The sequence below is a fragment of the Scyliorhinus canicula genome, chromosome 16, assembly GCF_902713615.1.
Source record: "Scyliorhinus canicula chromosome 16, sScyCan1.1, whole genome shotgun sequence".
NCBI lineage: Eukaryota > Metazoa > Chordata > Chondrichthyes > Carcharhiniformes > Scyliorhinidae > Scyliorhinus > Scyliorhinus canicula.
Window position 1 is genome coordinate 65,431,170 of NC_052161.1, and position 23,332 is coordinate 65,454,501.

Here is a 23,332-nt window from a genome sequence, read left to right on the forward strand (position 1 = left end):
CCCGGTTATGATTCTGGGCGCCTCATGTAGAACATAGAACATAGAACAGTACAGCACAGAACGGGCCCTTCGGCCCTCGATGTTGTGCCGAGCAATGATCACCCTACTCAAGTCAACGTATCCACCCTATACCAGTAAGTAACCCAACAGCCCCCCCCCCATTAACCTTAAAAAAAACACATTTAAAAAAAAAAATTCTTTTAAAAAAAAAATTTCTTTTTTTTTAATGACTTGGTGGGCCGCATAAAGACCTTTGGCGGGCCGCATGCGGGCCGCGGGCTGTAGTTTGCCCACCCCTGTCTTAGGGAGTACAGAAGACCAGAGGGACACTGGAGTGCATGTCCACAGATCCCTGAATGCAGCAGCACATATGGATAACGTGGTTGAGAAGGCTTATGTGATACCTGCCTTTATTAGCTGAGGCATAGAATATAACAGAAAGGAGGCTATGATGGAGCTGTATAAAATGCTTGTTAAGCCACAGTTGAGTACTGTGTGCAGTTTTGGTCACCCCATTATAGGAAGGACGTGATTGCATTAGAGAGGATACAGAGCAGATTCACCAGGGCGTTGTCTGGGCTATGCGCAGAGGCTGTTTAGGCTGGGGTTATATTCTGTGGAGCAGAGCAGGCTGAGTTGGTACACCTCATGGTTGAGGTGTACAAAATTATGAGGTACGTAGAGAGTGTAGATAGGAAGGAGCTTTTCCTCTCATGTGAGGGGTCAGTAACCAGGCGGCTTTGACTTAAGGTCAGGGGCAGGGGATTTAGAGTAGATTTGAGGAAACGCGTTTTCACCGAGAGGAAGGTGGGAATCTGGAACTCGCGGCCTGAAAGGGGTAGTAGACGCAGGAACCCTCACAACATTTAAGAAGCATTTAGATGAGCACTTGAAACACCATAGCATACAAGGCTATGGATCAAGTGCTGGAAAATAGGATTAGAGTAGATAACTACTTGATGGCCTGCATAGTGACGATGGGCCGAAGAGTCTCTTTTTGTGCTTTAAAACTCTATGACTCTTATCAACCACCAACAAAAGTTAAAATCTACCCTATACCTTTTTCCCATTCTGCCACCTGGTGACCAGAGAGGGACAGCTGTAAGAGAAGCTAAATAAAACTTTTTTTTCACCTGGTAATTGGAATAAAACTTGGACAATTGCATTCATGGGCGGGGATTCTCCCCCAATCGGCGGGCGGGCCGTACCGGTGCCAAAGAGTGGCGTGAACCACTCCGGCGTCGGGCTGCCCGGAAGTTGTGGAATCCTCCGCACTTCCGGGGGCTAGGCCGGCGTTGGAATGGTTGGGGCCGCGCCATCCGCCGCCGAAGGGCCTCCGCCGGCCGCCGCAAGTTGGCGCATGCGCGGGAGCGCCAGCGTGTTCTGGCGCATGTGCAGAACCACTGCCGTGATCCCTGCGCATGTGCAGGGGGTTTCTTCTCTGCGCCGGCCATGGCGGAGCTTTACAGAGGCTGGCACGGAGGGAAGGAGTGCACCCACGGCACAGGCCCGGCTGCAGATCTGTGGGCCCCGATCGGGGGCCAGGCCACCGTGGGGACCCCTGACCCGGTGGGGGGGGGGGGGTCGGAGAATCCCGTCCATGATATTTCTGCCTCAGTTTAATGAAAATTTGAGCATTGAAAGAATTGATTGACATGTGTGCAAATGACATTGAGCAATGTGGTGGGGATGATGAGAACATGACCTCGTATCTGGAGAACTAGAGGAAATAGTGGAAGAGAGGGGTACAGAGATCAGCAGACCAAAAACTTATACGGGCTCAGTTTGGATCGAGGGAAGAGGATCAGGAGGTGCCTTGGTTGTAGCCTAGGGAAGTGAAGGTGTGACGATTACAAGTGGAGACTTGGAGAAAATGAGTGGTGTTACAGACAGGCGAGACAGGCAAACTGTACTACTTTATTCCCAGCAACTGTCAGAAAACATTTGTATTATTTTTAATGTATGCTGTGGTGTGTTCAGCTAAACCTTCAGTTTGCATCACCCAAGTTACCAATAACTCACAGTAAACTGGCTTTATGATTAACTCAGAAGGTTAATTTATTTCACATTCAACACACCCACCCATCCACACACACGCACACTAAGGGGGAGGGGTGTGTGTGGAAGAAGTAAAGTTTTACAACTGTGGATGGTAACAGTACAAAAAACACAGAAATAAATATCAGTTAACGTGAATTCCAGAGTCGGAGAAGTCAAAGTCTGGAGTGCGTTTTCTTTGTGGAGGAGTTCAGTCTCGTTGAGTTTCTGGTTGGAGACAACAATATGAAAATCCTTGAAAATAATAATGCTTCAGCATGGTGAGTTTTCTGTGCTTAGACCACTTGGCAGGTGATGATCAGAGGCTTTTAAAATCCAACAGGGGTTGAGAGATTGTAACCAGTTGCTTGCTGAGCCAAGCTGCTGGAGTCCTTCAGTGTTAAAACAGGAGTATGAGGATTTCTCAGTCCTCAAAGGGATACAGAGATTTCAAAATGTTAGTGAAGGCAACAGGTCAGGCGAATAAAAACACATGTACACACACAGTACCCGGTTAGGCTTCACCAGTCCTTTCTCTCTGCAGGCCTGTTCTAGCCAGGCCGACCTTGTATACAACAGTCCCCGCCCCTTAATTAACGGGGGAGTGCCTACTCCTCGAGCCACACGGGGCTATCATCAAACCTGTCCTGTGTGCTTCATCCGGGATATTACAAAAGTAGTCACTCGAGTCATGTGATCGTCTTTCTCCTCAATGATATCAAAAGGGATGTTTAAGCAATGTCTGGAATTGGCTTTGATTTCAAGATTGATAATGCCCCAGTCATTCGCTTTTGAAAGAGTTACCATCCATAGTCAGATTCTTGTGTCAAGGAGCCATTGTCTCGGCAGACTCCCCTGAAAAGAATAGCCTTATCAAGATGCAAATGATGAGACACCTGTTGAAACATCTCGACACCTAGGTGGGAGATGAGTCTGTTAAGAAGCACTTCAGGCATAATGAGTTTTGATCTGCGAGTCCCCTAAGTTTTGTGATTATAATGTCCTTATAATTGGGTGCAAGATTCTGCGATGATGAAAGGAGGTTTATTTTGTTCTTGTAACTCCTGTTGATCATATAACTTGTAGCAGCCATCTATTTTGTTCAGCATAAAGTCCATTTTAAAAATAGCAAACAGAATGAAGTTTTGATTTCTTTTCATGTCATATTGTGACAGCAGTAAGTTTCAAGTATCTGGGGTCAGTGGTTGCAGAAGATGGAAGTATGGAATGAAATTAAATAACAGATTAGCTCTGGTTGAAGAAATTGGAAGATGTGCAGCGGAGTGTTACGTGACAGAAAATATCACTGAAACAGAAAGGAACAATCTGCAAGATAGTTGTGAGATTGGCCTTGCTATATAGAGGAAAAACTTGCACAACATGAAGAAGAGAAGAGCAATGGCTGCACACTAATACAAAGCAGGTGCTGTGTTTTGTGTGTTGAGTGATGCGAAAGGACAAAATCAGGAATCAGCACATCAGGGGGTCAGTCAACATTGTGTGAGCATCGAAGAAAGTAGCCAAGAAGAGATTGAAATGGTATTGTTATTTGTTGTGGAGAGAGAGGAAATGTGGTGAAGCGAATGATGGGAGGTGGGGCTGCCAGGAAGAAGGAGAAGAGCAACATCTCGGGAAAGATATGATGGTGAGAGACTTAAACGCTATAGGATTGAAAGAGGATTGGGTGAATGGAGAAGAATGATTGAGAGAGAGAGAGAGAGCGCGATTGTCAACACCTGTTTTTTTGGGCCCTGCCTTGTGGAGCAATATGTGCCAGACATGCATCCCACAGATGAGCGTCATATTAATAGTAATAATAATAATCGCTTATTGTCACAAGTAGTCTTCATGAAGTTACTGTGAAAAGACCCTAGTCTCCACATTCCGGCGCCTGTTTGGGGAGGCCGTTACGGGAATTGAACCCACGCTGCTGGCCTTGTTCTGCAGCTGCCAGCTGTTTAGCCCACTGTGCTAAACCAGCTCCTGGTTGGTGCAGGCATTAGTAAGTGCACAGTCCACATCTGTCAGAAGTATTCAGAACAGGAAGATCATTATACTAATCAGCATGCAACACCAATTGATGCCGTTTTGGAGTTTAACACTCCAGCCAATGCCCTTTTTTAACCTCGCAAAGCTCAATACACCAATGTTATTTAAAGGGAATATTTGTTTCTTACAGACTAGTTGCAAGTTTATTTTGCTTGGCTGTCGCTACAATTCTGCAAGTGCTTGGTGCATTCGACAGTTACTTCAACTTGCAACGGTTTACATGGTGTGGTGCAGCAGGTACTAAGGAATTCTTGATAACTTCAAGGTTTCTGCACAAACCAATTGCTCCCAAACATAAGTCCACAAATATGTATTCACCTGAGAATACAGGAGACTTGCAGAATGAACAAAGGGCACACAGAGTAGGAAAAGTTCCTGGAAAACGGAGTGAAAAGGAGAAGGACTCTCAGCAGGATGATATGTCCACCAGAGTATTAATAGAGCAATTCTCACATGTGAACTTCAATGAAGAACAATATGTGAGATATATGCACTTAAGTCACTTCATTCTCATTGAAATCAGTCATCTGTTACAGCTGCAACTGCAACCTCAGAACATCCAGGCTGGGATTCTCCAAAATCCCGGCCAAGTGTTGACGCCGGCGTCAAAACCGGCGCGACGGTGGCTTCAACGGGCCTCCAGGCCCAGGAATTCACCCCTTCTTCGGGGGTAGTACAGCACTGGAGTGCTGTCCGCTGGAAACCGGCGCGCGACGGCCGGCGCGCCATGGCCGGTGCGGGTCCGCGCATGCGCGTGGGTTGCCATCTCCGCGCTGGCCACTGGGCAATATAGCAGAACCCTGCAGGGGCCCGGCGCGGAGGAACAAAGCAGCCCCCCCCCCCCCGTAATTAGCCCGCTCGCCGACCGGTAGGCCTCGATCGCGGGCCTAGCCACCGTCGGGGCCCCCCCGGAGTCGGATTTCCCCTCCCCCCACCAACCAGGACGGCACCCGCAGCCAGAAATCTGAGCTCCTGCCAGGTGGGACCATACGTAACCCACACCGGCGGGACTTCGCTGAACCCGGCAAGCACTTGGCCCGTCGAGCGCGGAGAATCGCCGGAGGGGCCACTTTCAACGGCCCCCGACCAGTGAGCCAGTGCCCACGAGGGCACGATTGGCAACGATTTTCCGATCGGAGCATTTCGGCCCCAAGAACTGCATTTACCAGTGTTCGGGGAAGTGACCACGGTAATTAACTTTTACATGTCATATTCCTTCCAGGCTGGAGTTCAAGCTATTTAAAGCACCTCGCTATTTGCTTTGCACAGTTGCATAAGGGAGGTCACTCACTCTCCCTATTCATAAAGAACTAATTACGTTCTTTTCTTTCTTGTCTAGAGACCAAGCAGATGGAATGAGGACATGGCTTTGCTATGATTGCAAGTTTCTCCATGGTACATGATATCCTTGTGTGCCAGTTTCAAGCTGGTGTGCTACTCTTGGCAGAGAATTATATAAGTCAATTCAATATGGACAGCAGTCACAAAGTCTTTGTTCTACTGCAGTCCACTGTGTCACTTTGCATTTGAACTACGAGGAAAACCAAAGTGTGACAAGTGAGTGTCAAGGAATACGCAGTGATGGCATGGTTGATGTGCAACATATGCACAGTATACAAACAACGAGAGCCTTGCTACCACATAAAAATATAGTGCAGGCCATTAGAATCATCTCATTTTACAGCACAGAAGGAGGCCATTTGGACCATTGTGTCTGCATTGGCTCCTGAAAGAGTTACCTATCTAGTCCCATTCCCCAGCCCCATCTCCGTAGCCCTCTAAATTCATCACTTTCTTTTAATTTTTTCCCCCCAATTAACAGGCAATTTAGCGTGACCATCCACCTACCCTGCACACCTTTGGGTTGTGGGGGTGAGACCCGTGCAGATATGGGGAGAATGTGTAAACTCCACAGGGAGAGTGACCCGGGGCCAGGATCGATCCCGGGTCTCGGTACCATGAGGCAGAAGTACTAACCACTGCACCTCCGTGCCACCCTAAATTCATCACTTTCAAATATATATCGAGCTCTCCTTTGAAACCTCCCATGGAATCTGTCTCCATCGCTCTCCCAGGCAGTGCATTCCAAATCCCAACAACTCTGAGTAAAGAAGTTTCTCGTCATCTCATCCCTAGATCTCTTGCTGACTATCTTGAAATTGTGACCCCCAAGTCACTGACTTACCAACTAGTGGAAACAGAATACTCTCTTTACCCTGTCAAAATTGTTCATTATTTTGAATATCTTAATAGGATCAGCTCTTAATCTTCTCTGCTCTAAGGAGCCCAATTACTCTCATCATTTCTTGTATCTAAAATTCCTCATTCCTGGTAGAATTCTAGTAAATGTCCTCTGCAGCTCTCTAGGGCTTTAATGTCTCCCTTGAATAAGGTGCCCAGAACTGAACACAATATCCCAAATGTGGTCTGAAAAATGATTTGTACATGTGCAGCATCACTTTCTTGCTTTTATATTCTGCACGTCTATTTACAAACCCAATGATCCTATAAGACTTCTTAACAACTATTTCAATTTGCCTGGCTACCTTCAGAGAATTATGAATTTGAACCTGTTATGGGCCAGCATTTAGAGAATCTCAAAGTGTATCATGGAGTTCACCTGACCCACAACTTTTAATAGATTGTGGTATGGGGAGATCACGGCCCACTCTACAGGTGTGGTACAGCAGAAATGGAAAAGTATTTTTTAAAGCAAAACAATGTTTATTCTATGAACTCAAATTAACCTTTTTAAAACATACAGTGAACATCTTAACAACCATTAATTCAAATACAACCCCCAAAGACTACAACACTAAGGAATCCTTTAACCATAAGACTTAAAAACAGCTTTTTACAGAAAGACATCAGGCTTATCTTCACGACTGAGAACAGTTACCACGTTGAAATCAGCAAATGGACACTCGTAAGCTTGCAGAGATTTACACACATCCTGCTGTGATTGCAGCTTCTCCAAAACTAAAATGAAACGAAACCCACCCTGCAGCAAAATGCAAAAGTAAAAAGCTGACAGACAGCCCAGCTCCACCCACTCTCTGACATCACTGCAGTAACGAACACCCATTTCTTAAAGGTACACCCACTACAGTTATTCTATAAAAACAATCATTTCTCAAAGGTACTCTCACATGACAAACCCCAAGGTCCCTCTGCTCTTGTACACCCCTCAAAGTTGCACAATTGAGCCTGTATTGTATCCCCATGTTTCAAAATGCATTCCCTTACATTTTTCTGCACTGAAATTCAGCTGCCAACCCATTTGGTCAACTTGTCAATGGCCTTCTGAAGTCTCTCAGCGTCATCCTCAGAATTCACTATTCTCCCTAGCTTAGTATCATCTGCAAATTTAGAGATTTGGCCATCAACACCCACCTCAAACTCATTTACATAATCAGAAAAAGCAAGGGACCCAACACTGAGCTCTGGGGAACACCACTTTCAACTTGTCTCCAGACTGAGAACCAGACCTACCCTCTGTTTCCGATCTTGGAGCCAACTTCTAATCCATGCTGCCAAGAACCCATCATTCCCAAACATTTCTAATTTGCTAACCAACCTGACACATGGCACCATATCAAAATGCTTTCTGCAAGTCCAAATATGCAGGGTGGGTTTCTCCGTCCCGCCACGCCAGGTTTAAAGTTCAGCATGCCGGCAGGATTCTCCATTTCGCCGGCTGGTCAATGGGGTTTCCCATTGTGGGGCAGCCCCATGCCACGAGGAAACCCCGGGCAGCAGGGTACTCCTCGATTCATTTACCCCTGACTCAGCCCTGATGCTCATTTCATAGGCATCTAAAATTTCATACATGTTAGATAACTCCAAGGAGCCCTGGGTTTCCTGGACATGTTGTCTCTTTTCCTTTCGATGAATGGTCACTCACTCTCTTGCTATCCCTACACTCCTTCTTGCCTGCCTATCATGATATGGAGTGACCAGACTCTGGTATGACTATTCCAGAATCCTCTCTCCCTTTTTTAAGATGCGCAGTGAAGGTAGCACAATGGTTAGCACTGTTATTTCACAGCGCCAGGGTCCCAGGTTCGATTCCCTGCTTGGGCCACTGCCTGTGCGGAGTCTGCACATTCTCCCTGTGTCTGTGTGGGTTTCCGTCGGTTGCTCCGGTTTCCTCCCACAAGTCCCGAAAGACGTGCTGTTGGGTAATTTGGACATTCTGAATTCTCCCTCGTGCACCTGAACAGGTGACGGATTGTGCCGAATAGGGGCTTTTCACAGTAACTTCAATGCAGTGTTAATGCAAGCCTACTTGTGACAACAAAGATTCTTATCTTATAAGTGACCCACTGCTCCAAATCAGCTCCATGTTGTTTAGGGACCGCTACCCTCTGGCACTTCATGCAGCTTTGATTGGCCTGACTGTCTTGTGGATCCATAACCTCCACATCTTGCAATCCACACATAGCTTTCCCAGAGTGTCTGCCATTTTTACTTGTCAAGGTGATCCACACTGCTGAGGCTCTGCTGTTTCTAAGCTACAAACAATTATCTAACATCCCTGTTTTCTCCCTCTCTTTTTTGGATCGAGGAGGTGGAGAGCGAAACCCTATAGCAATGCAATGTTTGTGACTTTACCATTCTTTGGCACTGGGTCCTCCGCGATCCCCTTCTCAGCTGTGGTGAGCAAGCCAACTTCTTCCAGAACCCTACTCAATCACTTTTCACTACCGCCCTCCACTGCCAGTTAGTGCCAATGCCTCTGCTACTTGAGTTGTGCTGGAGGAGCACTGTCGTTGCTATCAGTAATTGGCTCTGTAGGCTGCATAGTTATGCCTGAAAATCGCCATAAAGGCCCTGCACATGCTGGTCCTTGAAATGACTGCACCTGTCTGGCTGTGCAGAATATGTAATGGGGCTACATACTTTAAAAAAATTGCCCATGCTTTCATAGAGGGAACGTTGCTCAGCAGAGGAGACATTATTACTCGTGGTGGTCTGCTGCACAATCTCTCCATTGTGCATTGCCAGCAGCTGTATGTCGAGCAGCTGAGGAACAGGAGCAGGAGGAGAAGGAGTAAAATGAGGCGGAAGAGATAATTCCATGACAGCTCTTTCTGACAGGAATCATCATCCAAGTGTTACACTAATAAGCACAACCCAAATTACCTATTTACCACTTTAATCACTTGCGATGATCACTCTGTCACTGGCCATCACAGTTCTCCCTTGGCCACAATGCAAAAATAAATGTTACCACAAATTAAACATTGCAAATCAAATTTGTAAATCATATATTGCAAGATTGTATACAGGCGTCAATCAGACCATAAGAGACCTTCAGTCACAGGAACAGACGTAGGCCATTTGGTCCATTGAGTCTGCTCTGTCTTTCAATGAAATTGATGTACCATCAATTGGATTCAAGACACGATTAGGATCCGAACTATGGCTTTAATCAGCTAGTTGTTAGCCCGGTGGTCGACTACAGAGTAAGGCCGACCGCCGGGAACTCTGGGTACTTATACCCCGCCTCCGAGGCGGGGTCTACTTGCCTCTCAACCAATTGGTGAGCAGTCACATGACTAGTCCCAGCCAATCGGACGAGAGGCACATGACCAGCCAGAGCCAATGGGAAACCCATGCTCTGCACCAATGGCAGTGCTCACATTCATACCACCACAGAAATCCTGACTAGGGCAACACGATGGCCTAGTGGTTAGCACAACCGCCTCATGGCGCTGAGGTCCCAGGTTCGATCCCGGCTCTGGGTCACTGTCCGTGTGGAGTTTGCATATTCTCCATCTGCGTAGGTTTCGCCCCCACAACCCAAAAATGTGCAGAGTAGGTGGATTGGCCATGCTAAATCGCCCCTTAATTGGAAAAAATAATTGGGTACTCTAAATTTATTTTAAAAAAAAGAAATCCTGACTAATCTGTTGTGATAATCCTCAACACTTTCCCGCTTTATTTGGATTTCGATTTTGTTTATTGTCACGTGTACCGAGGTACAGTGAAAATGATTGTTCTGCGAGCAGCTCAACAGATCATTAAGTACATGAAAAGAGAAGAAAATAAAAGAAAATACATAATAAGGCAACACGAGGTACACAATGTAACTACATAAACACCGGCATTAGGTGAAGCACACAGGGGTGTAGTGTCAATGAGGTCAGTCCATAAGCGGGTCATTTAGGAGCCTGGTAACAGCGGGGAAGAATTTGTTTTTGAGTCTGTTCAGGCGTGTTCTCAGAATTTAGTATCTCCTGCCCGATGGAAGAAGTTGGAAGAGTGAGTAAGCCGGGTGGGAGGGGTCTTTGATTATGCTGCCCGCTTTCCCCAGGCAGCAAAAGGTGTAGATGGAGTCAATGGATGGGAGGCAGGTTTGTGTGATGGACTTGTTCTCTTACTTTGGTTTAATGTTTCAATCGTTCTGACTTACCAGTAACATAGGAGTGGAGAAGAACACATTGGCCTTTACGCAGATTTAAATCAGGCAGCAACGGAGCAGCAGGGTGGTGCAGTGGTTAGCATTGCTGCCTCACAGCGCCGAGGTCCCAGGTTCAATCCCGGCTCTGGGTCACTGTCCGTGTGGAGTTTGCACATTCTCCCCGTGTTTGCGTGGATTTCACCCCCACAACCCAAAAAGATGTGCAGGGTAGGTAGATTGGTCACACCAAATTCCCCCTTAATTGGAAAAAATGAATTGGGCACTCTTAAATTTATTAAAAAATAAATAAATCAGGCAGTAACAATTTTGGGGGTACTGGTAAAATTTCAAGTGCCATATTTCATGATGTACTTTCTGCTCATTCTATTGAGTTTGTTTGCATTCCCCAAACGCAGTCCCAAAACATTCTTGCCCTCAAGCAAGGATTTGCATTTTCATTGGAGTGGAAACAAGTCTGGAATTACAGCCCTGCAGCAATGAACCCAGGCACTGGCACCAGTGAAGAGGTCAGGAAATTGTCTAGGGTGGTGGGAACGGCTGAGGTAAGGGGAGTTAAATGAGTGGCCCTTCCTTGATTTATTTCCTTCGGGCTATATCGTGGGGACTCCCTGGGCCGTACAGTCGACAAAAAGTCCCGACAGAAGCCTCACCGTTAGGTGTGTCTGTACGACCAAATGAACTGGTAGGAAACTGAGTCACGCTGGGCTTGTGAATACTCAGGTTGCAGGTCCAGTTACCTTATTTTGAGGCAGTCCAGGGAATCTGTAGCAGCTCTCTGGGAGCAGACACCTGACGGAATGGGCTCATGTCCCCAGTGCTTTGTCAATATGCCTGGGAATTGAGGGCTGCCCAGACACAGTGAAGAAGATATGCTCTCAAATATTTAGGAGGTCGAACCACTCCAACACATGTATATTTAGTCGACGTTGAACCTCTACTTGGTGCTGCCAGCGTGCTACAAAATGAATCACAGATTCACAGCCTTTACCCTGTTTAAAAAAAACATCCCCACCAGCAACATCTATCCTCTGATCTGACAGCTATAACAGCCAGAAACAACAGGCATCCGGAAGGAAGCATTCTTCTTGAAAATAATTCATCAGCTGAGAAAAAAAGCATCTTTCTAAGAAGATGACATAATAAAGGCAATTAGGTTCTTTGCTTTATATATTGAATCACAAATGTGTTGTTGAGCTTGGTAGGCAAACAGCTATAGGATTGTAGGTAGTTCTGGGCACCCTGTCACAGATGGAATATTTAAGCCTCAGAAAATGAACACTGAAGATTCATTAGAATTATACCACAAATTAGACACCGCAAGTGACTAAAGAAATGCTGTACAATGTAATACTCTTTAGTAGAACAGAAGGTTGAGTAGGTTAGAATACAGGAATTTAAAATTATGAAATGTATTGAAAAGGTAAATTAGGGAAAGGTTCTCTCGACTGATCATTAACCGTTTAAAAAAATTGGGGGCAGATCCAAAGTCATGATAAAAGGCAAATAGGATAGTCTTTTTTCACATGTGGGAATGCTTTTTTATATTCGATCATGGGATGTGGGCATCTCCGGCTGGGCCAGTATTTATTGCCCATCCCTAATTGCCCTTGAGGGGGCAGTTAAGATTAGACCATACAGGCCGAGAAATTTGTTAATGCTGTGCCTTTTTAAAGCATAAAATTGAGAGCAAAGCGCCCATTATGGTGAATGGTGCAGGAGCAACATTATAAGCTGGAAGTGAACTGATCGTATTAGCAAAGGCTCCAGTATAGATCTTCAGACCATGCTTGAAACAGCTAAATGAAAACAGGAAACCTAACACCTGCATTAGACCCCTTCTAGAAACTGGACTGCCTTGAACACAGCTAGCTTCAGATCTTTTGTTCTCAGGGTAGCCATTTACACATTCAGCCTAACAGGTACTTCTTAGATGATTTGCTGGAATCAATGCTGGAACCATAAAAACCGATACATTTTAAAATAAAACATTGACCTGAATTTCTTCACTCAGAGCGTAGTGAATATTGTGTTTGGCCTTTTATATCTCACAAAGGGATCCACCAAACACCTCGACTTGTCCAAACCAGAATCTTTATCAAACCTTGTGTGGTAAGATAGCAATCTGTTACAGAGCACGTTATCAAGAAGTCTGCTTATTATTCCTCTGGAATCTGCACCTAGCACCGACCATTCACTTGTATGTCTTATTACCCTCTCAATCTTCTCATTGCTGGATGTGTCTCTCCTTATATGTGAGTCACTGGTCACATGACCTTAGTCTTGAGACCACATGGTGTGTCAGCACTGTAGCACAAGTGGATAACACTGTGGCTTCACAACGCCAGGGTCCCAGGTTTGATTTTCCGCTGGATCACTGTCTGTGCGGATTCTGCACATTCTCCCTGTGTCTCCGTGGGTTTTCTCCGGGTGCTCCGGTTTCCTCCCACAGTCCAAAGATGTGCAGGTTAGGTGGATTGGCCATGATAAATTGTCCTTAGTGACCAAAAAGGTTGGAGGGGCTATTCGGTTACGGGGATAGGGTGGAAGCAAGGGCTTAATTGGGTCGGTGCAGATTCGATGGGCCGAATGACCTCCTTCTGCACGGTATGTTCTTTGTTCTAACTGCTGTTGGAGGCCGCACATCATCCATCTATGATATGGCTCCGAGGAATATCACCACAGTGAATCCCTGGAATTCTCTATCAGACAGGAAGCTCAATCACTGAGCATGTTCAAGGCAGAGATCGATAGATTTCTAGATTCTAATGACATCACAGAATATGGGGGTAGCACGGAAAAATGGTGTTGCAGCAGATGATCAGCCATGACCAAGTTAAATGGCGGAGCAGTTTCAAGGGGCTGAATGGGCTATTCCAGCTCCTATGGTCCTATGAACACACCTGAGCAGAACTTCAGACACTGTAAATAATTTATATATAGTTCATAAATGTGCACATGTGAAATTGTTTAAAGATCTCAAAAATGCCAAATACAATTTAACATTCAGTTTTAGCATTCAAATAAATTCTGAATTCTGCATCAGCAGCAGCAACTTGTATTCATTTAGCACCTTTAACATGGTAAGATGACCCAAGGCACTTGAGATGCTCATACTGTTCACAGAATCATAGAATCCCTACAGTGTAAAAGGAGGCCATTCGACCCATTGAGTCTCTACCAACCCTCTGAAAGAGCATGCTACCTAGGACCATGCTCCCACCCTATCCCCATAATCCAGTAACCCCACCTAACCTTTTGGACACTAAGGGGCAATTAAGCATGGCCAATCCACCTAACCTGCACATCTTTGGACTGGAGGAGGAAACCGGAGCACCTGGAGGAAACCCACACAGACAGGAGGAAAATGTGCAAACTCCATTTAATACGAATATGGGGAGTCCACACCGAGTAAAGTAAAAAACAAAGTTTTATTTACACAAACGATATGTACACTGCCAGGTAGGGATCTATCGTGTCGGTGCCTCTCTGGTCGGTACGTTACTTGCCGACCTTTTAAACATGGATTAATTGAGATACCCCACCCCTAGCAGGGAGCTCACAATCCGCAAGAGCTACGAGGAAGCCAAGCATTCCCACCCCATTGGTTCCATGCGGGATATTAGACTCCACACAAGCAGTCACCCAAGGCTGGAATTGAACCCAGGTACCTGGTGCTGTGAGGCAGCAGTGCTAACCACTGTGCCACTGTAGTGCCCCTAGTATTGGTGAAAGGCTGTAGGAATTGCCAGAAAGGAAATACATTATTTAAAACTGTGCAATGGCAAACCTGGAGGGCTCAATTTTAATCATGAGGCAAGAAATGTTTCTGTACTTCTCATTGGTGGGAAATTGAATTGCTTCATCAATTCCATTGTATGTGGTTGGAAATGAGCGTCCTCAAATAGTTACTGCCCAGAAGGAGGCCATCCCCAGCCAATCGCTCAATGATGAAAGATCCTTTTTTAAATTTAGAAACCAAGATAAAAATCCCTCTGTGTGAGATGTCGCCAAGGCTGGAAAGACCAAAAGACAAGGGAAGTCAAGAAGTAGCAATTAGAATAGAAGACACAAAACTTTTGTCTGAAAGCCTGCAGCTTATAGAAAAAAAGGAAGTGATAGCAATCGGCACCTCCGCAGTGTTGAGGTTCTGCGAAAGAATGTGTTATAGTTGAAGATGAGATGAATCTTGATTTCAACACAGCAGGGATTGAGGGAAGACAATATGATACTTGCAGGTTTGAAAGTAGAGGAAAGTTCAGAGGACGTAAGCCCGGAGTAGTATTGGTACATTAGGGAGAAAGGAGAAAATTGAAATGGAGAGATTGCGGGAGAAAGGTTGACAGCATGAGACCAAAGGATTGCCTATGAGGTAATATGCCTTTTCATGTATCCCTACAATTTAAGAGTGTGAGAGAGGTCGTTTAGGAGCCTTCTGAGATAAGGGAGTAACAGTCAGAGAGGTTGGAAATATTTGAGCTTTAAAAATAATTAGGAATTGTTGAACGAAAAAGAAATGTTTGGCATGAAAGAAGTGCCAGTCCTTGCAGGCATTTTTAATGGAGAAGTAAAAGATCCATCAGAAGAGATAATTAGGCCAAGAATCTTGAGACAAGAAGGAAGAATGAGGATAGCCAAAAGGCACAGAGAAATTTGGCGTGGAACAGATCAGCGGAAGAGCAGAATTGTGTCAGTTTTATTCAGAGGAAGTCTGCATTTAACTGTTCCTGTTCCACTGGTGTTATGCTCAACCATCACTGCATGCAAATTTTCTCTTTCATTTGTTCAAAATTACTTCTGCTGAAATCCCACTTATCTGATTAAACATCTATACCAGTCACTCCATCGTGCAAAATATCAGAGAATGCAGTTTCCTGTATTTATAACAGTTCCGAATCGATATCAAGTCACACCTCAAATTTTAGAAATGGCAGGGTCCAAATTCTGGCATTTTATACTATTTTGCGTGAAACCAATTAATTTTTGCTATTTTATGGTGATATTTTACAGGAACATTTGTATTTCTCATTACTGAGATTTGGATTGTACTTTCTGTATCTTCACATATTTTTCAATTCTTTTGCCACGCGATCCAGGGAAATCAAGGCCTTTTACTTTGAATAACATAAAGGACAAGATTTCCATTCCTTATTGTATGCTATGGATGAAAGTAAGAGGCACTCCACAGTGGGTTACTGAGTTCAGAGAGTTGATTGTAAAATTAAATTATTAGGAAAAGCCTTGGTAAGGTCCAATTTATATGTAATTAGTTCCCGGTGACTGATGGGGACGCAGAAAGACATTATACAGAGTCAGTCAACAGCAGGCTCACTTCTGCTTCTCCAATCGATATTGATTCAACAAGCAATGGTTGCTCTGCATATATTGTCAGCGTTAGGAGGACTGCAGGCAAATAGAGAATTATAAGAATATAAGAACTAGGAGCAGGAGCAGGCCATCTGACCCCTTGAGCCTGAGCTGCTATTCAATCAGATCATGGTTGATCTTTTTGTGGACTTAGCTCCACTTACCCGCCCGCTCACCATAAGTCTAAATGCTTTTACTGTTCAAAAATCTATCTAACTTTGCCTTAAAAACATCCAACGAGGTAGCCTCAACTGCTTCACTGGGCAGGGAATTGCACAGATTTGCAACCCTTTGGGTGAAGAAGTTCCTCCTCGACTCAGTCCTGAATCTGCTCCCCCTTATTTTCAGGCTATGCCCCCTAGTTCTAGTTTCACCCCCAGTGGAAACAATTTCCCTGCTTCTATCTTAACAATTCCCGTCATAATTTTATATGTTTCAATCAGATCCCCCTCATTCTTCTAAATTCCAATGAGTATAGTCACAGTCCACTCAGTCACTCCTCATAAGCCAATCCTCTCAACTCCAGAATTAACCTAGTGAATCTCCCTCTGCACCCCCTCCAGTACCAATACATCCATTCTCAAGTAAGGCGACCAAAACTGGACAGAGACTCCAGGCGTGGCCTCACCAGCACCCTCTCCAGCTGCAACATAACATCCATGTTTTTAAACTCCATCCCTCTAGCAATGAAGAATAAAACTCCATTTGCCTCCTTAATTACCTGCTGCACCTGAAAACCAACTTTTTGCAACTCATGAACAAGGACACACAGGTTCCTCTGCATAGCAGCATGCTGCAATTTTTTGCCATTTAAATAATTGTCAATTTTGCTGTTATTCCAACCAAAATGGAATCACTGACTTATATTTGTGCAGAACCTTTAGACTGAGATACAATTGTAGAATATTTTGAGTTTTTAGCATAAACATGGAGTAGGCCTTCAGCCTCAGTATCATTTGTTGAATAGTTCTAAACTTATCGATAACTAAAAACTAAACACAAACCTCTTACATTATTGAAGTCACATCTTTTCATGGGCAGGTGTGGTAAGAAGAGAGTTCCCTTATTCTTAATTCCTGATTAAATTCAGGACCAAAGGTTGATTGTTCACTATAGGCTGCCAAGTATGATTAAAAATATTCCAGAGCTGTGTAAATGCAGGGTGAAATTTTAACATATCCAACCTGTCACGAAACTGACGTAGCTCAGTTAATAAAACCAGTATTGCGGCCGATCCTCATTGGCACATTAGGTTAAATTTGATTTGCATAGGAATCCAGCAAATGAACATTCTAGCACACGTGAGTGTAATATAGTATATTACTCTTTTGAACTAGTCGAGTTGATGAAATGAACAATAGTCTTCTTGTAAAGATAAACTAATGTATTGAGTAATATAAGTAATATTTGTGAGTCTTTTTTACTTAATACTCAACTCGCAAAGAAATAAAATATAGTAAAAATAACCAACTAATGATACAATGTAATAATGAAATAACTTATAACTTCTCTGTCTAGCTATTCTATGTCTTGTCTGTTCATTCTCCTGAAGCACACTCTCAGAAAGAGCAGGAAAGTCCTTTTTATATCACCTGATAGTGAGGCATCTAGTGTTGAATTGACGACTAGTTTTACATACATTGATCATGTATATTGATGTACAGAGATCACTACATCCCTTTTTTTTAACATTTTCTTGCAAATATTAAAAGAAAATTTTACATATGAAATGCAGTGTATATAATGTACAGCAATTACTCGAATTATGAAAAAGTTCACAAATTCAGACGATTGGGTCTTCTTCTCCTTGTCGATCTTCTTAATGCCAAAGGTGATGACAAAGTTTTAATGTCTTTGTTGATCATCAAATTTGAACGCAGGTGGCGTTCAATTTGTTTTTAAAATGTTTGATTCAAATCAAAATCAGGAAAAGTCTTCGCAGTATCTGTGACTTGAAGTAGATCTCTACGATATCTTCTCAGAATGTTTCCATCTGAAGTTTTGATCAGATAAGGTCTTGGAGAGAATTGCCTAATTATGCAAGCATGTCAGACCAACCTCTTTCAGGAAGTCTTAATCTAACAGTATCATTCAGATAGAGTAGACAATCCTTTCGAATGTAGGTCAAAATATTGCACTTGTTTCATTTTCTGTTGTTGAATTTTCTTCACAGTATGATGTTGTTCAGCATCAGGAATATTTAACTGAGGTAGAGTTGTTTTTAAATTCCTGTCATATAACATTTGAGATGGCATTAATCCTATTGATAAAGGATAACCTTTCTCTTTCTTTTCATTGGACTGTGAAAAATTAGGGCTTGAAGTTATATGTTCAAAATTGTAATTTGATGAGAATTCTTGCCATTCATGACTCGAAAAACATGGACCATTGTCAGACATGACAATACGTGGAATACCATGCCTGGCAAATATTTCCTCGCATGCCTTTAGGACAGTACTGGATGTGATATCGTTCAATTTCACTAGTTCAGGAAAATTGGAAAAATAGTCAATGGCAATGAGATAGTCCTTGTCATATAAGTGAAAGAGATCAGCACAACCTTAATCCATTGTGATGTATCTATATCATGTGGTTGCATTTGTTCTTTGCATTGACGATTTTGATGTGACTGAGAGGTTGAACATGATGGTATCATGTCTGAGATATCATTGTTGATACCTGGCCAATAGGTTGATTGTCTGGCACGGTGTTTGCACTTCTCAATGCCTAAATGACCCTCATGAAGTCTAGAAAGCATTTCAGACCTCATGCAGTATGGAATAACATTGTGATCTTGTCTCAGCAAAATACTATCCACAATAGTCAGTTCTGACTGAATGCTTTGGTATTGTGGACAATTACCTTTTTGCCATCCTTGTTGAAGATGCTGTAAGTCTTTCATCAAAGTAGCATCTTTTAGTTTTTCAGTGCAAATTTGTTGTAATTTAAAATCAGAGGCTGGAAGTAATTCTCTGAATAATTGCAGTTGAGAATCAATATCAATACTGATCGATTCTTCTTGACTGATCTAGATAAAGTATCAGCGATTACTAACTCTTTACCTGGAGTATATTGTAGAGTGAAATCACATCTTCTCAATTTCATCATCAAATGCTGACGTCTGGGAGTCATATCATTTAAATGTTTTTCAATGATGTGTACAAGTGGGCGATGGTCACTTTCTACTGTGAACTTGGGTAGACCATAAACACAGTCGTGGAATTCAGTAATCCCAGTAACTAGCCCAAGACACTCCTTTTCCATTTGGGCGTACCTGCACTCAGTCATGGATCTTGACGTGTAGGCAATAGGAACCCAATTATTGAAATGGTCTTTTATTGAAGTAAAACAGCAGCTATGCCATTTTGACTCGCATCCATTGAGATATTAGTAGGTCTTGTAGAATCAAAAAATGATAGCACAGAGCTTGTATCAATTGTTATTTTTGATCTGTCCATTCTTCAGTATGTTTTTCAGTCCAAACAAAATCTGTATCCTTTCTGATCAGTTGATGGAGCGCAGTTGTTCTGTTAGTTAGATTTGAAATTAACTTTCCAAGAAAGTTGACAAATCCTAGAAAGCCTAAGACTGCCTTCTTGTCTTTTGGAATTTGCATTGCCTTGATGGCTTGCACCTTATCTTCACCTGGCTTGATTCCATCAGCTGTGATGTTGTCACCTAAGAATTTCAAAGAAGAGGCTGCAAACATGCATTTAGCCTGGTTTAGTTTCAGACCATATTTGTATATCCCTTTGAATACTTCCTGGTGTTGTTGACCAAACAATTATGTTATCAACATAAACACGAACACCTTCAATGTTCTCGGTCATTTGTTCCATTGTACGATGAAAAATTTCCGAAGCTGAAATAATTCCAAAGGGCATTCTGTTGAAACAGCGCCTTCCGAAAGGCATGTTAAAGGTACAGAGGAGTTTACTGGAGCTCTCAAATTGCATTTTAAAAAACCTTGTGACACATCAAGTTTCGTAAAAATTCTGGCATTGGCCATTTCTGCAGTACAGTAGTCCCCCTTTATAACGCGGGTGTTGGGGTCCAAGACCCCAGAGGTCAGACCCCCGTAGACTCACAATGGGAAGCGCATGCATAGATTTTAAATAAATTTAAAACCCCCATCGTGGATCCAATTAAAATTTCAGCGGCCGGCTCACTTTGATCCGGAGAGGGAAGCTGCTCTCACTGAAATCAGCCGGCCGCTGAAATTGACACTGCCGGCTGCTCTCTCCTTCCAATCCAACTTTTAAGTTTTAATGTTTCTGATTGGAGGGAGAGAGCAGCGGGCAGTGTCAATTTCTTTTTTTTTCCTCCGGCTCGCCCCCTCTCCCCCCACATCCTCCAACTAGACCCCTCTCCCCCAACACCCTCCGACTCGCCCCCTCTCCCCCCACACCCTCCGGCTCGCCCCCTCTCCCCCCCCCACACCCTCCGGCTCGCCCCCTCTCCCCCAACACCCACTGGGCTCTGTCTCCTCCTCTCCACCAACACCACTGGGCTCTGTCTCCTCCTCTCCCCTCCCCCCCCCCCCCCACCCCACCCACCTCACACCCTCCGGCTAGCCCCCTCTCCCCCCACAATCTCCAACTAGCCCCCTCTCACACCACACCCTCCTGCTCGCCCCCTCTCCCCCCCCCCCCCCCCACACCCTCTGGCTCGCCCCCTCTCCCCCACACCCTCCTGCTCTCCCCCACAGCATCCAGCTCGCCCCCTCTCCCCCCACACCCTCCGGCTCGCCCCCTCCCCACACCCTCCGGCTCGCCCGCTCCCCCCCCTCTCCTCCCCCGTCCCCCCCCTCTCCTCCCCCGTCCCCCAACACCCGCAAGGCCCTCCTCTCTCCCCTAACACCCGCAGGGCCCTCCTCTCTCCCCTCTCCCCCAACACCCGCAGGGGGGTCTCCCCCACACCCGCAGGGGGGTCTCCCCCACACCCGCAGGGGGGTCCCCCCCCACCCGCCCCCCCTCCTCGCCCCCCCTCCTCCCCCCCACACCCGCCCCCCCTCTTCTCCCCCCCACAACCCGCCCCCCCTCTTCTCCCCCCAACACCCGCCCCCTCTCTTCTCCCCCCCAACACCCGCCCCCCCTCTTCTCCCCCCCAACACCCGCCCCCCCTCTTCTCCCACCCCAACACCCGCCCCCCCTCTTCTCCCCCCCAACACCCACCCCCCCTCTTCTCCCCCCCAACACCCGCCCCCCCTCTTCTCCCCCCCAACACCCCCCCCCTCTTCTCCCCCCCAACACCCGCCCCCTCTTCTCCCCCCCAACACCCGCCCCCCCCTCTTCTCCCCCCCAACACCCGCCCCCCCTCTTCTCCCCCCCAACACCCCCCCTCTTCTTCCCCCCCAACACCCCCCTCTTCTCCCCCCCAACACCCGCCCCCTCTTCTCTCCCCCCCAACACCCGCCCTCCCCTCTTCTCCCCCCAACACCCGCCCCCCCTCTTCTCCCCCCCCAACACCCTCCCCCCCCTCTTCTCCCCCCCAACACCCGCCCCCCCTCTTCTCCCCCCCAACACCCCCCCTCTTCTCCCCCCACAACACCCGCCCCCCTCTTCTCCCCCCCAACACCCGCCCCCCCTCTTCTCCCCCCCAACACCCGCCCCCTCTTCTCCCCCCAACACCCGCCCCCCTCTTCTCCCCCCCAACACCCGCCCCCCCAACACCCGCCCCCCCTCTTCTCCCCCCAACACCCGCCCCCCTCTTCTCCCCCCAACACCCGCCCCCCCCCTCTTCTCCCCCCCCAACACCCGCCCCCCCCTCTTCTCCCCCCCCAACATCCGCCCCCCTCTTCTCCCCCCCCCTCAACACCCGCCCCCCCTCGGCAGTGTCAATTTCAGCGGCCAGCTGATTATTTCAGTGAGAGCAGCTTCCTTCTCCGGATCAAAGTGAGCCGGCCGCTGAAATTGACACTGCCGGCTGCTCTCTCCCTCCAATCCAACTTTTAAGTTTTAATGTTTCTGATTGGAGGGAGAGAGCAGCGGGCAGTGTCAATTTCAGCGGCCGGCTCACTTTGATCCGGAGTGGGAAGCTGCTCTCTCACTGAAACAATCAGCTGGCTGCTGAAATTGACACTGCCCGCTGCTCTCTCCCTCCAATCAGAAACATTAAAACTTAAAAGTTGGATTGGAGGGAGAGAGCAGCGGGCAGTGTCAATTTCAGCGGCCGGCTGATTTCAGTGAGAGCAGCTTCCTTCTCCGGATCAAAGTGAGCCGGCCGCTGAAATTGACACAACTGACAGTTGGGGTCCATAATCCCCCCCGCGGTATATCGCGAACCGCGGTATTGCGGAGCGCGGTATAACGGGGGACTACTGTAATGTCTTTCTTCTTTGGTATTGGATAATGTTCTCTTCCAATATTGCGATTGAGATCTTTTGGATCCATTCAGATTTTTATCTCACCTGTAGGTTTTTTAACACAGACTAGGGAGGTTACCCGGTCAGTAGGTTGAGTAATGTTTGATATGATACCTTGAACTTGCAATGTGACAGTTTAGCCTGTCTTTAAGAGAAGCAGGTACACGTCTAGGTGGATGGATTACCGATTTGGCATCCTTCTTCAGTTGTGTCTTGTACTGAAAAGGTAACATACCCATACTGCGAAATACATCAGGGTATTCCTGTAAGAGTAGTTGAATGTCACCTTTGAGTGTAGTCGACTGACAAGTATTAAGAAAAATTCTTCGAATGAGCTCTAAGTCTTTACACGCTTGAGCACCAAGTAAAGAAGAACGAGTATCATTTACTATCTCAAATCTGATTTGTTTATGAATGTCCCTGTTTGTGACTCTCAGGTAACACAAACCATGTGAGAAAATTGGATTGCCATTATAATCTTTTAATGAGCACTCTGGAGGTATTCTCTCAGAACGACTTTTGATCTTTGACAAGCCCTTGGAATTCAGAACATTCACTGAGGCACCTGTGTCAAGTTTGAAAGAAATTGGAATTGTGTTAATATACACAGTAGTCATCCATTCGTTGCTAACAACATAGATTCTTTGATCATTTTTTGCTTGAAGATCCTTTACATTTTCATGACGAGCTTTGTTGCTTGAAGATTATTCTTGGTTGCTTGGAGATCATTCTTCATGACAATTCGACCACATCAACGAAGAAAGTATTTTCTAACGAGAAAATATCATCATCATCCGTGAAATCTTCTTGTGTGTTGATTTCTTCTTTTTGTCCACAGCTCTCACTTTGTAGTATTTTTTCTGTGCAGGAGGAATGCAACTTGTGGATGATTGACACCGAGAAGCATAGTGGTTTAACGTCTGACATCTCAAACAGCATTTACCAAATGCAGGGCAGTTTCCCTTTAAGTGGGCATTGCCACACCTATGACATGTAATCACGTTGTCGTTGTGAGGTATTAGTGACGTATGTGCATGCGCAGACTTCTTCTTTCACGTTTTGAATTTCTACGCGTAGTGTGCATGCTCAGA

The 23,332-nt window shown here is 45.5% G+C and overlaps 1 protein-coding gene across 13 annotated transcripts in view; it reads right to left on the reverse strand.

Moving 5' to 3' along the window:
- The window catches only part of pcdh15b (protocadherin-related 15b), a 1,980,039-nt gene that overhangs the window by 159,420 nt on the left and 1,797,287 nt on the right, over positions 1 to 23,332 (reverse strand). The gene's annotated exons all lie outside the window — the stretch shown is intronic.